This window comes from Canis lupus, chromosome 20 (assembly GCF_003254725.2).
Source record: "Canis lupus dingo isolate Sandy chromosome 20, ASM325472v2, whole genome shotgun sequence".
NCBI classification, from domain to species: Eukaryota; Metazoa; Chordata; class Mammalia; order Carnivora; family Canidae; genus Canis; species Canis lupus.
The window spans coordinates 3400671-3419516 of NC_064262.1; the positions used below are offsets into that span (position 1 = coordinate 3400671).

The following is an 18846-nucleotide window of genomic DNA, read 5'->3' on the forward strand; positions in this document are numbered from 1 at the left end:
GCGCCTGGCTGGCGCGGCCGGATGACGCCACCGGCCTGAGCCACGCCCCTGGGCCGCCGCTCCCCGCCCGCCGCCGTTGCGCATGCGTGGCCTCCCACGTGCCGGCGGTGGGGGGCGGGGCGAGGCCGAGGGGGCGGGGCCGGCGCCGCGTTGGCGTCTTCCTGCTGAGCTGTCGGTGGCCGCCGGAAGTGGGTGGCGGCCCGGGTCCCCACGGGGGGAGGCTTGTGGGTGCGTGGGAGCCCTCTTGGCAGTTGGCGCGACGGGGACTTGGCAACGCTGAAGGAAACGCGGGGGTGGGGTCGGCGGTGGTTCACGGTATTCTTTCTGGAGGGGAACCCAGTACCGGTAACCTTGCGGTTTTTATTTTAACTTTTATTATTATTATTTTTAAAGATTTGTTCATGAGAGCCAGGCAGAGACACGGGCAGAGGGAGAAGCAGGCTCCCCGCGGGGATCCCGGGGCCCCGATGCGGGCCTCGGTCCTGGGACCCCGGGGTCACGACCTGAGCCAGAGGCAGATGCCCGGCCACTGAGCCTCCCGGGGTCCCAAGGTTGCATGTTTTAAGTGAGTGATGGATTCCTGATGATTCCTTTTGATGCATAGCTTTTGCGTAAGTTACATTTACTTAGGTTGGAAGAGGAAAATAAAAGGCTTGTTCTGCCAGAAAGAGGTATGGATGTGATAGTGAGTCACAGCCGGCCTTGGGACATGGTGAGGGAGCAGAAGGCGAGCTAAGGACAGAGCACCAGCTGACTCCTGCGCACCCCACAGGTTGCCCCGGATCCTCCCCGCAGGTGGGGGAGCTGTCGCCCTCCTCAGCCCCCCAGGCTGCCCCAAGGCTCGGGGGATGCATGGAGGTTACAGCCTTGGAAGACACGAGCCTCCCTCGGTTTACAAATGTCTCCGTGATTTACAGGAAGAAAAGCATTCTTACCAATAACCTAAATCCCAGGAGAAAATGTGGGTAAAGTTAACCCGCAGCCGTCGGCAGATGCTTGAGGCAGAGTATCGTGTCCCTCCTGTCTTAAAGCCTTGCTAGAGGGAAGAGCTGCCCAGGTCGGACAGTAGCAAGGCCTCAGAGCTCCTGGGTGGATTCCTGTGAACCCCTGGGAAACCGGGGAAGTCTCAGTAATCTTACCGTGCTTTGCCTGCCCGCCCAATAAAAGGTGGAGTTGATGGTGCAACATCATGAGGAAAGAGCTCAAAAACTTGTTTGGTTGCATAATACTTGCAAGCATCTTCTGCAATCCGAGTTATTCTGTAGCTTTGAAAGGTTTGATAGCTTGCTTTTCATCAGTGTTCAGTAGGTGCTTATTTTAGCACTTGGCTTCACAAGAAGGCCTTTGCAAACAACTGCCTTTGAGTTAACCCCACAGGAAAACAAAAAGTGAGATTACAAAAACTGGGTTTCAAGGTTGAGGTGGTGTAAGTTTTTGCCAAAACATGTCCTGTCATTCAATCTGATAGTCTCTCAGGTCCTGTTAGTGAACAGAGGTCTCCCTATATTTAAGCAAGTGAGAAATTTAGTGGCACACAGTTTCCAAAACAAAAATTGGGAAAAGTTTAAGGCGTAAGTACTCTAGTAGCATGTGCAGTGGAAGAAGAGTTTTGAAGTTCTCCTACTTTGCCAGTTTGTAAGTTTGGTTTTCTCTTCTGTAAAAATGAAGATAATGCCGCTTATCTCATAGGACTTGTAGGGATTAAAATAGTATGAAAGCATCTCGCACAACAAATGATCAATGGTTGCACTGTGTAATTCTCATCGTACACTTGATCAGCCTCTAAGAAATAGGATGCTATTTTTAAACAGTTTGCTTGAGACATAGAATTTCCTACATTCAGTGTTTGAAATACTCTGAGTATCTCTGAATGTCCTTCCTGTACCGTCACATCAACACAACTGATTTCCATATGTAATTTAACCAGCAAATAAGTTGACACTCTTCCATGGCTCTAATGTTAGTGTTAGTATATCAAGATGCTTGGCTTTAGGTCTCAGGCACATTGAGTAGGAAACTATTTCTAGATTCCTCAGTGTTAAAGCTTGGGACACCTGGGTGGCTCAGCAGTTTAGCACCTGCCTTCGGTCCGGGGCATCATCCCGGGGTCCCTGTGTGGAGCCTGCTTTTCCCTCTGCCTGTGTCTCTGCCTCTCTCTCTGTGTGTCTCTCATGAATAAACAAGTAAAATCTTAAAAAAAACAAAGCTGCAAAGCTAATGGAGAGATTTACTTACACAAATCAGGGAGAAGGGGTGGAGTTGTCTCCTGTTCCAAGACTACAAGATCAATGATCAGTTCTATGAAAAATGAGTTAGTCTAGCCAAGGTTCCTGCCTCATAGCCATCAATATCCTAAGGAAAGGGCTCACAAATAAGTTGTGCAAATTTTATCACCAGTTTATTTCCTGCTGAGAAGTTGCTAACACCTTACTGTTCAGAGATCTAACTTCTCTACGTAGATACATGTCCCTCAGGGAATACTTTTCTATGCTAAATTTTGTCCTTTTACTACTTCTTTTTTGATGCATATTCATTCCCGTTTGGGGTACATTAGTTATTAGAGAAACATGGAAGTCACTGGCTTGTTGAAAGCCACAAAGATAATGGGATATTATGGGCTAAATTTTGTACCCCCAAAATTCATTTGTGGAAGTCCTATTCATAGTACCTCCAAATATGACCTTATTCCATCCTGTTGCTGATGTAATTAGCTAAGGAGAAGTCATATTACAGTAGTATGAGCTCCTAATCTGATATGAACTGGTACCTTTTTAGGAAGCGCCCTTATAGGAAGGGAGATTTAGACACAAATATGCACAGGGAGAATGCCATGTGAGAGGATGGAAACATCATGTGAAACTTCTATAAGGCACAAAACACCAGAGATTTCCAGAAAACTGTAAGAAGTTAGGAAACAAGCCTGGAACAGCTATCTTCTCAGCCTTCAGAAGGAATCAATTGTGCCAACATCTTGATCTTGGATTTCTAGTCACCAGAACAAGGAGTTAAGTCACTCATTCTGTGGCTCTTTTCTTTCTCTTTTTAAAAATACAGATTGAAAAGGGCACCTGCGTGGCTCAGTGGGTTAAACATCTACCTTGGGCTCAGGTCATGATCCCAGGGTCCTGGGATAAAGCCCACATCAGGCCCCCTGCTCAGTGGGGAGTCTGCTTCTCCCTCTGCCTGCTGCTCCCCCTGCTTGTGCACTCTCTTGCACTTTCTATGAAATAAATAAAATCAAACCTTTTAAAAAAATAAAATATAGATTGAGAGGTTTCTTTAAAAATTTGACTTACATAATTATAGACACTGGCGAGTCTGAAATCTGTAGGCATGCCAGCACGCTGGGAACTCAAGTAGGAGCTGACACTTGAGGCCCCTCTGGTTTTTATCAGAGCAGCCCTAGCAGAGTAATACAAGAAGTGTGATTCTTGGCACAGTGTTTTTGGAAATAAATAAGACCTAATAGTGACTGCAGAACTGAGGCTATGTCTTAGGACCTATACACCCAGGGGTGTCTGGGTGGCTCAGGTGGTTGAGCATATGACTCTTGGTTTCAGCTTGGGTCATGATGTCAGGTGGTGGGATTGAGCCCCATGTCGGGGTCCATGCTCCGCCTGGAGTCTGCTTGAATTTCTCTCCCTCTGCCCCTCCCCTCGCTCTCTCTCAAATAAATAAATCTTAAAAAAACAAAACAATTTTCCCCATTCTCACTGGTGTGAGGTGGTATCTCATTGTGGTTTTGATTTGTATTTCCCTGATGGTAAGTGATGCAGAGCATTTTCTCATGTGCATGTTGGCCATGTCTGTCTTCTGCTGTGAGATTTCTGTTCATGTCTTATGCCCATTTCATGATTGGATTGTTTGTTTCTTTGGTGTTGAGTTTAACAAGTTCTTTATAGATCTTGGACACTAGCCCTTTATCTGACACGTCATTTGCAAATCTCTTCTCCCATTCTGTAGGTTGTCTTTTAGTTTTGTTGACTGTATCCTTTGCTGTGCAAAAGCTTCTTATCTTGATGAAGTCCCAATAGTTCAGTTTTGCTTTTGTTTCTTTTGCCTTCGTGGATGTACCTTGCAAGAAGTTACTGTGGCCGAGTTCAAAAAGGGTGTTGCCTGTGTTCTCCTCTAGGATTTTGATGGACTCTTGTCTCACATTTAGATCTTTCATCCATTTTGAGTTTATCTTTGTGTATGGTGAAAGAGAGTGGTCTAGTTTCATTCTTCTGCATGTGGATGTCCAATTTTCCCAGCACCATTTATTGAAGAGACTGTCTTTCTTCCAATGGATAGTCTTTCCTCCTTTATTGAATATTAGTTGACCATAAAGTTCAGGGTCCACTTCTGGGTTCTCTATTCTGTTCCACTGATCTAGGTGTCTGTTTTTGTGCCAGTACCACACTGTCTTGATGACCACAGCTTTGTAGTACAACCTGAAATCTGGCATTGTGATGCCCCCAGCTATGGTTTTCTTTTTTAAAATTCCCCTGGCTATTCGGGGTCTTTTCTGATTCCACACAAATCTTAAAATAATTTGTACTAACTCTCTGAAGAAAGTCCATGGTATTTTGATAGGGATTGCATTGAACGTGTAAATTGCCCTGGGTAACATTGACATTTTCACAATGTTAATTCTGCCAATCCATGAGCATGGAATATTTTTCCATCTCTTTGTGTCTTCCTCAATTTCTTTCAGAAGTGTTCTATAGTTTTTAGGGTATAGATCCTTTACCTCTTTCGTTAGGTTTATTCCTAAGTATCTTATTAACAAGGCAGGAAACCACAAATGTTGGAGAGGATGCAGAGAAAAGGGAACCCTCTTGCACTGTTGGTGGGAATGTGAACTGGTGCAGCCACTCTGGAAAACTGTGTGGAGGTTCCTCAGAGTTAAAAATAGATCTGCCCTACGACCCAGCAATTGCACTGCTGGGGATTTACCCCAAAGATACAGATGCAGTGAAAGGCCGGGACACCTGCACCCCGATGTTTATAGCAGCAGTGTCCACAATAGCCAAACTGTGGAAGGAGCCTCGGTGTCCATCGAAAGATGAATGGATAAAGAAGATGTGGTTTATGTATACAATGGAATATTCCTCAGCCATTAGAAATGACAAATACCCACCATTTGCTTCAACGTGGATGGAACTGGAGGGTATTATGCTGAGTGAAATAAGTCAGTCGGAGAAGGACAAACGTTATATGGTCTCATTCATTTGGGGAATATAAATAATAGTAAAAGGGAATAGAAGGGAAGGGAGAAGAAATGGGTAGGAAATATCAGAAAGGGAGACAGAACATGAAGACTCCTAACTCTGGGAAACGAACTAGGGGTGGTGGAAGGGGAGGAGGGTGGGGGTGGGGGTGAATGGGTGACGGGCACTGAGGGGGGCACTTGATGGGATGAGCACTGGGTGTTACTCTGTATGATGGCAAATTGAACACCAATAAAAAATAAATTTATTATTTAAAAAAAAAAGGTCACCCAAGGAAAAAAACAAAACAAAACAAGAATCCATACACCAGGTGCTCAGCCCTCCTCTCTTTTTCCCCATTATTGGATGACCTGAAATATGGCCAAACTAGTCTAATGGATAAGGTCAGGAGTCCCATCAGGTCTTTTACTCTTCACCTCCACCAAGTCATTGAGGGTAATAGTACCTTTAAGGCAAGATTGCGCTAAGGGGCAAGCACAGCACCCAGTATACAGTTGCTCATTGTATGTGTGTTCTGTTCCTTCTTGGGTATAATCATCAGTGTAAATATTTTGGACTCATCTAACGAGTCTTTCTGCCTAACAGTGTATTTTCAGACAAGACACATTGTCCTGTTCTTCCCACTCCCTCACTGCCACCATGCCATGGGCAAGACGTGACTCATCCCACAGTCTCAGTTTCCTCAACCCTAAAATGATGAAATCAATACACAGTATGTATTTTTAAATAGGACTCAATGGACTAATATTGACTTCTCTCATTTCACCCACCATAGATTTCAGAGTCTAATGATTCAGTTAAAAAGGAAGAAAAAAAGCTTAAAAATAGACACTTTTAAGTTCAGATTTGGTCCTCATGATGACGGTCTTTCAAAATCTCAAGAGAGCTGAAAATATTAAAAGCATTAACAACAATAAAAACAAAATACTTGGGGATTCCTCAGTGGCTCAGTGGTTTAGCGTCTGCCTTTGACCCAGGGCGTGGTTCTGGAGTCCTGGGATCGAGTCCCGTGTCGGGCTCCCTGCGTGGAGCCTGCTTTTCCCTCTGCCTGTGTCTCTACCCCCCCCCCCGTCTCTCATGAATAAATAAAATCTTTTAAAAAATACTTTTTCTCTTATGTTTCAAAAGCCAAAATAGCCAAAGATCCAAGTTCTAGAGCACGTAGCCCCCATCATTCCAGTATGAAAAGTGTATGAAATAATAACAAATGCTGTATTGAAACTCTTAGAATTCCCAAAGCAGTTGGTACAAGTAAGAGCCAGGTAATCGCGTTAACTTACTGGGGTCTTCTGTACCTGCAGGAAAGCCAGGAGAGTGAAATCTTATTTCAAGATGGCAAAGTGGCAGCGCCAATACGGGAAAGCCTTAACTTATGGGAGACTGCGCATCAAGAAGATGCAATGCCAGTCCTTGCTAATAGGGCCCATTTTGGAGTATAGCAGTCCCTAGCACCCTCCATCCTCAGTTTCACTTCCTGTGGCTTCAGTACCTGTGGTCAACTGTAATCCAGAAGAGGATGGTCCTCCTCCTGATGTACTTTCAGAAGGTTGATAGTCAATGCTAGGGCATAGTGCCTACACCATTCCCCTAAAATATCTCATGTGGGCATTTTATCATTTCACATCATCACATGGGTGAGTACAGTACAATGAGATATTTTGAGACAACATTCATGTAACTTTTATTGCAGTATATAGTTACAATTGTTCCAGTTATTGTTAATCTCTCTGTGTACCTAATTTATAAATTAAGCTTTATCATGGACATGTAGGTATAGGAAAAATCTCTGTATATAGGATTTGGTACAGTCTGCGGTTTCAGGCATCCACTAAGGGTCTTGGGATGCATCCATGCCGTGGATAAGGGAGGACTGCTGTATACCTCTTCAACTCAAACAAATAAATACTGGGAGACATATTTGGGAAAGTGTAGCTCATTACCCTGGCGCTTGCAGGAGTGGAATCCTGACACACAGCGGGTCATCGTCAGGAAGTGTTGCAGCCAGCCTCTTCTCAGAAGACTCTTAGGGCTATAGCAATGGCATTTAGCACTCAGCGCTAACATTTCTTTGAAACTAATAACAATATTTTTTGTAATCCTCTGAGCCAGTGCCTAGTGGGACTGCAAACCAGATAATCAAGCACGATGTGGGGAATTCATTTTAATGGTTCACCCACTGAGCACAGAAGGTAGAAACAGCTCAGTGTCCCAAGTCAGTGCCTGCATTTCAAAAAACTTTCAGTGCTCACGCAGCAGTTAGTTGATGAAGAATACAGTTTGCTCGACACTAGAGCTCAATAAAATACCTAGGAGATGACAATGTGATTTCCTATGCAGACTGATAATCAGCTCTGTTCTCCACGTTCATTCATTTATCATTTCTACCCTGCCTGCCTCCACGAAGGATCTGGAGTGTATATTCACACGCGATCAAAGAAATGAAGTGCATGAAAAACTCCTCTGGGTTGTTCCTGGAGGTTCTAAATGCAGATTATGGGACCGTGGAGATTTGGCATTAAGTCAAAAATTATTGATAATTACTGGGTCTGTTCCCTTTTAAAGACGATTACTCCTTTTAATCACTTAATAGAACTTGGCATTTACTTGGATTCATTTTTCTTTCAGCTGTAATTTATAGGAGAGAGAACACAGTGAAACTCATCTGAGGAACTAATTTTATACTTTCCTCTGCAATACATTGTAATTAATAGGGTTTTTTCTCCTTTTTCCCCTGAAGATCCAATATTCTATTGCTGGCCAGGCTGTAGTCTGGAAACTCTTAGGTGCCCAGCACTGCCCTACAAATGGTATACAACAATGAGGTTTCTGTATGTCCAGCCAAAGGTGTCAGACATCTCAGTTGGGATTCCAGGTCACAGTGAAAGTGTCATTTGGGGTGCCATATAGTAAGAAATATTTCCCTAGCATGAAGGCTTATTTCTTCTTAGTTCTTGCCACATGTGAATGAGTAAGTACCTCCTTGAATTGAACACAAAATCCAGTTAAGTATATGGATTCAGCCAGTGAGATAAAGGAGTATATTCAGGCACCAACATTTTTTACCATGGATACCAAAGTGTTTTCTTAAAACTTTTATTATGTAAACTCTACCCCCAATGAGGGTATCAAACCCATGACCAACAGTTGCATGCTCCACTGACTGAGCCAGACAGGCACCCCTACCAAACTGGTTTTTAAGGGAATAAAAACTGTAAATATACATATTACATATTATAGGTTGTTGTAAAATACATTATTTCCTTATGTGTGTTAAGGATAAAGAATTTAGTTTGAATTTAAATATGTGAAATGGGTTTTAACTCAAAAAGTGAGAAGGAGGACTACGGGGTAAAGGATGGATTTTTTAAAAATTTTATTTATTTCTTAATGAGGGACACAGAGAGAGGAAGAGACATAGGCAGAAGGAGAAGCAGGCTCCTTGCAGGGAGCCTGATGTGAGACTCAAGACTCGATCCCAAAGACCCAGGGATCACGACCTGAGACGAAGGCAGATGCTCAACTACTCAGCCACCCAGGTACTCCTGGAATAAGGGTTTTTACAAGAACAGCACAAAAGATAAATCCTTAAAGTTGAAGAGAACAGGAGAGAAGACAACATAGTAAAAATCTGGAAGTTGGAAAGCAGATGGACAAGTTGTAAGTGACTTAGTACACAGCCCAACCTTGAGCTGCCAGTGGAAAAAGCTGGGAAGCAATCTCTATAACACAGATTTCTCAAAAGGTTAAGAACTGGAAAGGCTAGTCTCTTCTGAAATGTGGGTAAGGAATGTCTAAAATACAGAGGATTAGGTAAAAGGGGTTTGAGAAGAGTTAAATGGGTCTTTTTCCAAGTCTGCTGGGCAGTCATGTGACAGTTAATTTCTCAGTAAAGTGAGGCAAAGAGGCATTTTCAGACATGCAGAGGCTCAAATAATTTATCTCCCATGATGCATCCTTTTCCAGGAAGCCACTGGAGGATATGCTCCATCAAAGCAAAGGAACAGACTGAGAAAAAGGCCATGACACCCAGGAAACAAGGGATCCAGTACAGAAAGGGGTCCTAGAGGGCAAGCACTTGATATTTAAGATTCAAACATTTGTAACTAAGGAAAGTGTTGGGCTCTGTATCTGTATCCATCTATGAGAATAACTAGGAGCTAAGTTCTATTGATAAGATCCACAAAGATGGTGAAATATGACTGAGAATGAATCATGACATAATAAATCATGACGAAGATGTACACAATGTGGATGCTTGTATTGAAGCCTTGCAGCTCTCAATATTTTGGCAAGAACTTTCTGATTTTCATAGATGTTATATCGAAATAAAATATAAATCTGCCTGAACAAGAAGAATTCTCAATCACACATGCATGCTTAAAAAAAAAAAGATTTTATTTATCTATTCATGAGAGAGGCAGACACAGGCAGAGGGAGAAGCAGGCTCCATGCAGAAAGCCTGATGTGGGACTTAATCCCAGGACCCTACGCTCAACCGCTGAGCCCCCGCCAGGCATCCTTCACACATGCGTTCTATGCAAAAATATCTCTGGAAGGAATCCCAAGAAGCTGGTAACAATAGTGTCTTGGAGGAGAGATTTGGCAGGCTGGGGAGGCAGGGAGCCCAATGTGGGACTCAGTCCCACGACCACAGGTTCCCGACCCAAGCCAAAGGCAGATGCTCAACTGCTGAGCCACCCAGGCATCCCTAAAAAGCATTTCTTGCTGCTGGTTCTGCCCATAGGGAAATCTGTGAATCTGAAGGTTCTGGAGGAAAGGAAGGGCACATGACTAGGATCCAAACAGAAGAAGGGTTCCATTCCTGCTCCTCTGCTTCCTAATGCTGTAACCTTGCACAAGAGACCAGCTCTCTGAGCCACTTTCTTCCTCTAAGATAAGAGCGACTGGAGAATATAAAGCTATGAGGCAGATAAAAGCAGCCAGCAGAGTGCCAGGGAGGGGGAGAGGGAGGGAAGAGACCCTTTTAAAGCCTTAGGAAGATCCGAAGAAGTAATTTTGACAGGTGCCGTGCTCTTTCTCTTTGCCATTCTTTCCTTTAACTTGGAAAATTTGGAAAATAGGATTCTTCCCCATGCCCAAGGAATTTCCCTGGCAATCTAATAAGCTTTTCTACTACGGCAGAAATAACAATAGCTCCACCCAACTTACGGTTCATCTTTAATTGATATATGTTCGCCCCTAAAGGGAAAACAGGGTGAATGGGAGTGTGGCGGGAGCCTCTGAGGATGGCCCCCAATAATCCCCAACTTCACAGTAGTGCGTGAAGTACCCCTCCTGAAGGTACCACTCTTGGTCTCTGTGACCAACAGTGCTGGGATGCTACCTCTGAGATTAGGCTGGAGGCACTTCAGCTTCTAACTTGGGGTCTCTCTCTCTCCCTGTATTATATCACACACTCTGGGGGAAGCTGTGTCATGACACTTGGCCCTATAGAAAGATCTCGCCTGGTGAGTGAGGGAGAGAAGCCTCCTCTGGCCAACAGCCACGAGTGAGCTCAGGGGCAGGTCCCCCAGTCCCACTTGAGCTGCAGCTCCTGCTGACATCCTGTCTGCAGGCTCCCAAGAAGTACTGAGCCACAATAAAATCTCCAAAATAAGGAAGCTAACTTTGATGCCTTACCACAAGTTAATCCTCAGAACTTCCGTTTTTTCCCAATCATCCCGGCAAGATCTTTCCAACAAAAAGAAGGAAGCCCCCAAACCATGTGTTGCATTTAGTTCTTTCAGTCTAGAAACGTGCCTTGGCCATTCCTTTACTTTCATCACTTTGATTGTTTTACTTTCATATTTTTGAAGCCTATGGGCTGGTTATTTTATACAACATCCTAGAGTGTGGGTTCATCTGATGCTTCGTCATTAGATCCAGAACAAGTATCTTTGGCAAGAATATCACAGAAACAATGCTATGATCTCCTCACTGCATTTTCCTGGGTGGTGCATGACCTAGGTGGTATCTGCCCAGCTCCTTTACTGAAAGATTGGTCTTCTTCCCATTGCAATTGATAAGTCTGTTGTGAGAAAGTACTTTGTTTCATCTGGTGCCCTCTAAGATCCAGTCAGGTTGTTGCAAACAGCAAGACGTCATTCTTTTTATGGCTGAGTAATACTGATGTATATATATTTTTTGTCTATACACACACACACACACCACATCTTCTTTATCCATTCATCTATGGATGGACACTTGGATTGCTTCCTTATCCTGGCTACTGTAAATAATGCTGTAATAAACATAAGGGTGGTAGGAAGGTACATTTCTGTAAAGTTGGCTCTAACCCAACGTGCAGCTTGAACTCACAATCCTGTTATCAGGTCTCATTCTCTGGGGCACCTGGATGGCTCAGTTGGTTAAGCGTCTGCCTTTGGCTTGGGTCATGAGCCCAGAGTCAAGACCCTCCCCAGCCCTCTGCTTGGAGGGAGGCCTGCTTCTCCCTCTCCCAATGCCATCCTGCCACTCCCCTGTTTGCTCGTGTGCTCTCTCTCTCTGTCAAATAAATAAATAAAATCTTAAAAAAAAAAAAAAAAAAAAAGAATCACATGCTCCGCTGACTGAGCCAGTTAGGTGCTCTGAGTACTTTGAACTATGTAAATATCCCAGTCCTTATGAGATGTTTAATTAATGCATTTTACCTTGATAATATGGATTCCTATTTTATTCAATGTTTAGTATAATCACTTCTATAATTACTCATTTTTAAAACTCAAATTATCCCATATTTTTAAAGTAGGAGCCCTTTCAGGCTGGCTCCTATGCCATTTTGAGCATGTCCTTACTTTCTGGTACAACAAAGTGCTCTAGACTCATCTAGTATTTTCTCTGTCCTTGCCCTGGAATCAGCCATTATGCCCTGGAGCCCTGGTTCCTGTTCATGGAGAACAGTGTTCAGAAGCCAAGATCTGGGCACTAGGTACACTCCTGACTACGAAGTCTTCAATGCTCTCAATTCCTCTCAGCAAACACAGAGAATACATGTATTTCTGAAATATTTACTTCTATATTTATTTATTTATCTTTCTATATTGAAAACCTTGAATTTACACCAAGTGGTAGCCAGCATCCAAGATGATCCTCCATGACCCTGCCTCCTGGGATCCATGCCCTTGTCTGAAAGGCACAGAGACTGTAAGAAATGAAAAGAGGCCTTTGGACATCCAAAATTCTACTGGCAGGAAACAGGCTGAGAAAATCATACAGCTGCAAACACATACTACCTGTCATGAAGAAGGAAGGATACCCAGAGGGAAGAGCCAAGAGCAATGGAGAGTCACTCTCCATTGTCACTCTAGGGCAGAAATAGGACCAAGTCCCAGCCAATGAGCTTCCAACATTTTCTTTCAAAGTGAACCACTGACTGCTGTGTGCCTCTCGTTTTCCCCCTTTATGAATAGGTCTACAGTGGCTTTCCTATGTGTATCTCACAATTGTGCATTGGCATGTGTGCTGTGGGAGGGTGGGGGAGCTGGTAACTTACCTCTTCAGTTCAGGAGACAAAGGAATTGTGTTTGAAGAGTCTTATCTGAACCTGAATGACAAGATCATGAAGATAGGATGATATTTGGGGAAGAGGGGTGAGCATATTTTGCATGTGGGATGGATAGGAATCATTGGAGATTAAAGGGTAGATGTAGATAATGACAGGCAGCCCCCAGGATGGTCCCCATTCTTACCCTAGCGTAATTCCCACCTAAGTGCATGTGGGCTGCACTTAGTGACTGGCTTCTTTTTTTTTTTTTTTTTTTTAAATTTATTTATGATAGTCACAGAGAGAGAGAGAGAGAGGCAGAGACACAGGCAGAGGGAGAAGCAGGCTCCATGCACCGGGAGCCTGATGTGGGATTCGATCCCGGGTCTCCAGGATCGTGCCCTGGGCCAAAGGCAGGCGCCAAACCGCTGCGCCACCCAGGGATCCCCTAGTGACTGGCTTCTAATGAACAGAAGTCAGCAGTGACCCTGTGTCACTGAGACTAGATCATAGAAGACAATGTGGCACTACTTTGGTTCTTATATCACCCATAGTAGGGGGAAGCCAGCTGCCACACTGGGAGCAGTGCTATGGAGAGGGCCACATGGTGAAGAGCAGAATCCCCCAGCCAACAGCCATGTAAGAGAGCTTGAAAGCCCCAGTCAAGCCTTGGGAGGACTGTGACCCTGGCTGACACCATGACTGCAACCTGGTGAGAACCCTAGGTCAGAACCACCAGCTAAGAAGTCCCTGCATGTCTGACCCACAGGAACTATGAGATAATAAATATGGATTGTTGGAAGCTTCTAAATTTGGGAGTAACTTTTATGCAACAATTAATAGCTAATACAGGGGTGCCTGGCTGGCTGAGTCAGAAGAGCATGTGACTCTTGATCTCAGGGTCATGAGTGTGAGTCCTATGGTGGGTGTAAAGATGGTATTAATAAATAAAACTAAAAATACCCCTGAATACACTGCAATATACCCAATTTCAGTCCATCACTATGGGGTTCATTCTTAATTTCTCTCTTCCTATGTTTGTAACCCCCTTCTCTGACGATGAGAAGCCTGGCTCCCTTTTTCCTTAAGACAGCAACTTATTTGTCAACTCCCCTCCACATAACCAATCTCCATTGCTGTTGCCACTTTATTCTTCCCTGTTTTCATCCTCTTCACCTGTTAAGACCCTGATAAGGTTGCTGCATGCCTCCTGTTCTACACGTAGATGTCCTTTTCAACCCTGCTCCGGCCTGCAGGACTCCTTCCCCAACCTTGGCTGGATACCTGTCTTGCTTGGCCCCTTCTAATGACCTTTGGACTGTATTGCCCATGAAGGGGGAAGAAGGAAGGATAAGGCAAATGGACTTTTTGAAGACTCTAGACCAGTGGTCTCACATTTTAGATCTAATTCTGTTTCCGTCATGATTACATCTAACCTTCCTATTCCCTTTAATTGCTGTATTAGAAGTTAAGTCTAAATGTTTGGCAAGATTCAGGTTAAACCATTTGGCAAAAGGTGATGCTGTGTACTTCATATCAAATCACATTACGAGGGGAATTCCCGGGTGGCTCAGCGGTTTGGCGTCTGCCTTTTGGCCTAGGGCGTGATCCTGCAGCCCCAGGATCGAGCCCTGGGCTCAAGTCCCATGTCTGGCTTCCTGCATGGAGCCTGCTTCTCCCTCGTCCTGTGTCTCTGCCTTTCTCTGTGTCTCTCATGAATAAATAAATAAAATCTTAAAAAAAAAAAAACCAAATCACATAACGAAATGCTTCAATATCTAGTTGTCCCATTCCTGATCACTTTGTTAATGTGGTGACAACCAGATCACTCCTGTAAAACTATGTTTTTCCCCTTTACTAGTTAGCAAGTTATCTATGTGGTGATATTTTGGCACTGTACAAATTATCTTGTTCCCCAACCACCTTTCACTGCTGGTCTTAGCATGCATTGATGATTCTCACCTGAATCAATCAATTCATTTACATTTACTAGTTGGGATTCTTCTGTTAAAAAAAAAATAAAACTAAAGAACCCAGGCTTTCTTAATTAGGGATGAATTATAGTTCCTCCAAATGAGATAGGGTAAGTAATTCTTTCCTTTTTTTTTTTAATTTTCAGATTCAATATCACTAGGATTTTTTAAAAGATTTGTTTATTTATTCATGAGAGACAGAGAGAGGCAGAGACACAGGCAGAGGAAGAAGCAGGCTCCCTGAGGGGAGTCCGATTGTGGGATTCATTCCCAGGACCCTAGGATCATGACCTGAGCCAAAGGCTCAACTGCTGAGTCCCCCAGGTGCCCCTATCACTAGGATTTTTTTTTTTTTTTTAGGATTTTTAAAAAAAGATTTTATTGATTTATTTTAGAGAAAGGGAGTGAGTGAGAGTGGGGGTGGGGCAGTGGGCGAGGTAGAGCTAATCTTAAGCAGACTCCACACCAAGCATGGAGCCTGATGCCAGGGTCAATCCTATGACCCTGAGCTCATGACCTGAACCAAAATCACGAGTTGGGGGCACCTAGGTGGCTCAGTCGGTTAAGCATCTGCCTTTGGCTCGGGTCATGATCTCAGGGTCCTGGGATCAAGCTCCACATCAGACTCTCTGCTCAGTGGGGAGTTTGTTGCTCCCTCCCCCTCTGCTGCTCACCCTTGTTCATGCTCTCTTGCTCATGCTTTTTCTCTTTCAAATTAATAAAATCTTAAAACACACACACACACACACACACACACACACACAAAACAAGGACACCTGGGTGGCTCAGTGGTTGGGAACCTGCCTTCGGCTCGGGTCGTGATCCCAGGATCTGGGATTGAGTCCTGCATTGGGCTCCCTGCATGGAACCTGCTTCTCCCTCTGCCTGTGTCTTTCATGAATAAATAAATACATCTTAAAAAAAAAATCAAGAGTTCGGCGCTTAATTGACTGAGCCACCCAGGCATCTCAATAATTCTTTCAATTATCAATTTTCAGAATAAGAAATTGGTGTCATTATGTTTATTGGGAGAAAGTGAGTTTCTCTAGTTTTTGTGTATCCTTATGGACCCATGGATTTTAATTTGTTTGAAGAGTTATACTCAATTACATTTATTACTATTTTATGCTCAAATTGTCCAGAGGTGGCCACTTAGAACTCATTCAAGCTAATTCTTGTGTTCTGTCAACATACTCCTTTTAGTCTCAATGTTTCCTTACCTTTTTAGCAAAATAGAATGTCTCAGGCTCCTCCTCTCTACTGAGGACCTAGAATAAGCCATCTGTCTGATGGGGTCCTTTATCCTTCCTAAAGAGGAGCAGTAAAACTAAAATCTGGGTGCTAAAAATGTTCATTGCTCCTGGTGGTGGTTGAGGGGAGCGTTCTTATTTCTAGGTTCCTGCAATGGACAGATCTAAAAAAGTCTATTTTTCAAAATCAGGAATGATTAATAATTCCAAATCAAATTTACATTATAGAATTTTTCTGAATTTCTTTGATATATTCATATCTTTCTACTTATATTAAAATATCAGTTTTATTTTATTTTTTTAAAGATTTTATTTATTTACTCATGAGAGACACAGAGAGAGGGGCACAGACACAGGCAGAGGGAGAAGCAGGCTCCATGCAGGGAGCCCGATGTGGGACTCGATCCGGAGTCTCCAGGTTCACGCCCCGGGGGCGCTAAACCACTGAGCCACCCAGGCTGCCCAAAATATCAGTTTTATTAAGATTGATATATTTGCTTTATTTAACAATGTACATAGTTTCAACTTAAAGTAACAATATTAACCAATTATAATAAAACTGAATGAAGTTTAAGGTTTATTTGCAGTTCCCTTTGTCCTTGGACTATATCCCACTGAGCATATACAGTCAATAATGGGTTCAAAAATCACTAGAAATTGCCATGTGGGTGGCTCAGTGGTTGAACTGCCTTCGACTCAGGGCATGATCCTGGAATCCCGGGATTGAGTCCTGCCTGCATCAGCTCCCCCACCACCCAGGGAGCCTGCTTCTCCCTCTGCCTATGCCTCTGCCTCTCGGTGTCTCTCATGAATAAATAAATAAAATCTTTTAAAAAAATTGCCATGTGACCCAACAATTCCACTCTCAGGTGTATATCCAAAAGCAACAAAAATAGAAACTCAAATAGTGATACATTAATATTCACGGTATTCACAATAGCTAGAAGATGGAAAGAACCCAAGTGGCCACCCACAGATGAATGGATAAACAAAATGTGGTTTATCTTGTAATTCTTTTGATGTGTAAGCAACGTCCTCTTGGGTCATAATGTGTGCTGTCCCCCAGGAACAGACTGAGATACGGCCCTACTTATGGGTCTTATGGTAACAGGTGATAGTTGTCATGGGTTTGGGGGGACATGAGCATCTCTTTAGTGTGCCCCGGTGGGTATCCAAGGGCTCTCAGGCAAAGGAAGGATAGTCCCTTCAGATATGGGAGCTAGGGAATATACTTCTGCTGGCACGAGAGGCTCAGAGTGACATGAGGATTCAAGAGTCTCAGTTTCATTTAGATCCAACCAGATGTCCCTATTCTAAGTTTCAGGATCCTATCCTTTCCTGATGAGTGCCCTAACCTTCACATGAGAAATCGCAAGACTGGATTCAACTGTTGCCGGAAACCCAGCAACACACACAGTTACATTTGCACTTGCTTTTCAGCAATGCCATTTTCTCTCTGGGTGATCCAGTGCTGTACGTAGGAAAACCCACCCTTGTGCTGATCGTTACTGCCATACCCCTCAGGACGGTTCCCAAGGCACTTGCTTCAGTTGGCATTCCATCACAATCCACCACAGACCACAGCTTCACTAACTGTGATGGCAATGCGAGCCACCGATTGCTAGCACCTGCTTCCCACTGGCGAGGTGCTCAGCACCACACCCAAGCCTGTGCTACATACAACCTGTTTCCAAATCCCATCACTATGGGTCTACCTCCTGCTACTACTTAAGGCACCACCAACTTGGTATCCTCAGAGTCCAGAGGAGCAGAAACCAGAGTAATTTGGCCAGGGAAATTTTAATGTAAAGGATTTGTAACTAGAGGGGATTAAATATTAAGAAATGAAAGAAGTGGGATGCCTGGGTGCCTCAGTAGTTGAACGTCTGCCTTCGGTTCAGGGCATAATCCTGAATCCAGGGATCAAGTGCCACACTGGACTCCTTGAAGGGAGCCTGCTTCTCCCTCTGCCTGTGTCTCTGCCTCTCTCTGTGTCTCTCAGGAATAAATAAAAAATAAATAAATAAAAAGAAGGGAAAGAAAACATACTCTCAACAAATACCAGGGGGCTGAAAGAGATGCCCGCCGAAGAAACAAACCTGTGGGTAGGAACGGGCCGTTGCACTGCACGGGAGGCTGGCATGGAGAAGGTCCGGGTGCAGGCCACCGGGTTGCCCTGGACCAGTGCCCGACCGCAGTTACCAACCTGGGGAACCAGGGGCTGGCAGGGGCAACAGGACACCTCCCATCAAGGCGCAGGTGGGCAGAACCTGATGGGTTTTGAACTTCGGGCCACGAATTGCAAGCAAGAAACTCTTGGGTGGAGATGTACAAAAGAGTGTACGCAGGGCATTGCCTGCTACAACTCCTAAGCAGGAAAAAGAGTCACCTGCCAAGCAAATAAGACAGAAACTCACCAGAACCTGCCCCTCCAGCGCCCTCTATCTACAAAGGTTAGCATCGTGCCAGGTGGCGAATAGACTCCGAGCAAGCAAGGCAAGGTCGGTGGATTTGGAGCTGAGTCAGCACGTTGGTGATAACGGAGGGATTGTAAGTGAAAACGCAAGATGCAGAACAGTGTGCCCGTGTGCTATCTTTTGTGGAGGAAAGGCTGGGGAATTGTATCTTTGCTTAATTTTGCACAACAAAACACTGGAATGATACACCTAGAAACTAGTGAAAATGGTTGCCAATGGAGCAGCTAGGAGTGAAGTAAGGATGGGGGAATGGTTCTGGAAGCGGGATTTTCTGAAAATGTACGTGGTTTTGACTTTTTGAACCACGTATTTTGTATGTCCAAAAGTAGAATTAAACAGAAAAAGTTTAAAAAAAAAAGAGCAAACCCTAACTGGTTTCACCATATATCCATCATCACCAAGGAGCAGCTTGCCTACATTAGAGGAGGAATGGCTTCCTGAAAGTTACAG

General features: G+C 44.1%; 1 long non-coding RNA gene across 2 annotated transcripts; it reads left to right on the forward strand.

Annotated features, from left to right (window-relative positions):
* The first annotated feature begins 161 nt into the window (after positions 1-161).
* LOC118351575 (uncharacterized) lies at positions 162-9648 on the forward strand. 2 transcript variants are annotated; one of them, XR_004807209.2, is made up of 3 exons: positions 162-345; positions 6515-6847; positions 9177-9648. It is a non-coding gene; the product is annotated as an uncharacterized LOC118351575 (long non-coding RNA). The 2 variants fall into 2 exon arrangements; XR_007404256.1 differs by lacking the exons at positions 6515-6847; positions 9177-9648 and adding an exon at positions 631-2205.
* Positions 9649-18846: the final 9198 nt, after the last annotated feature.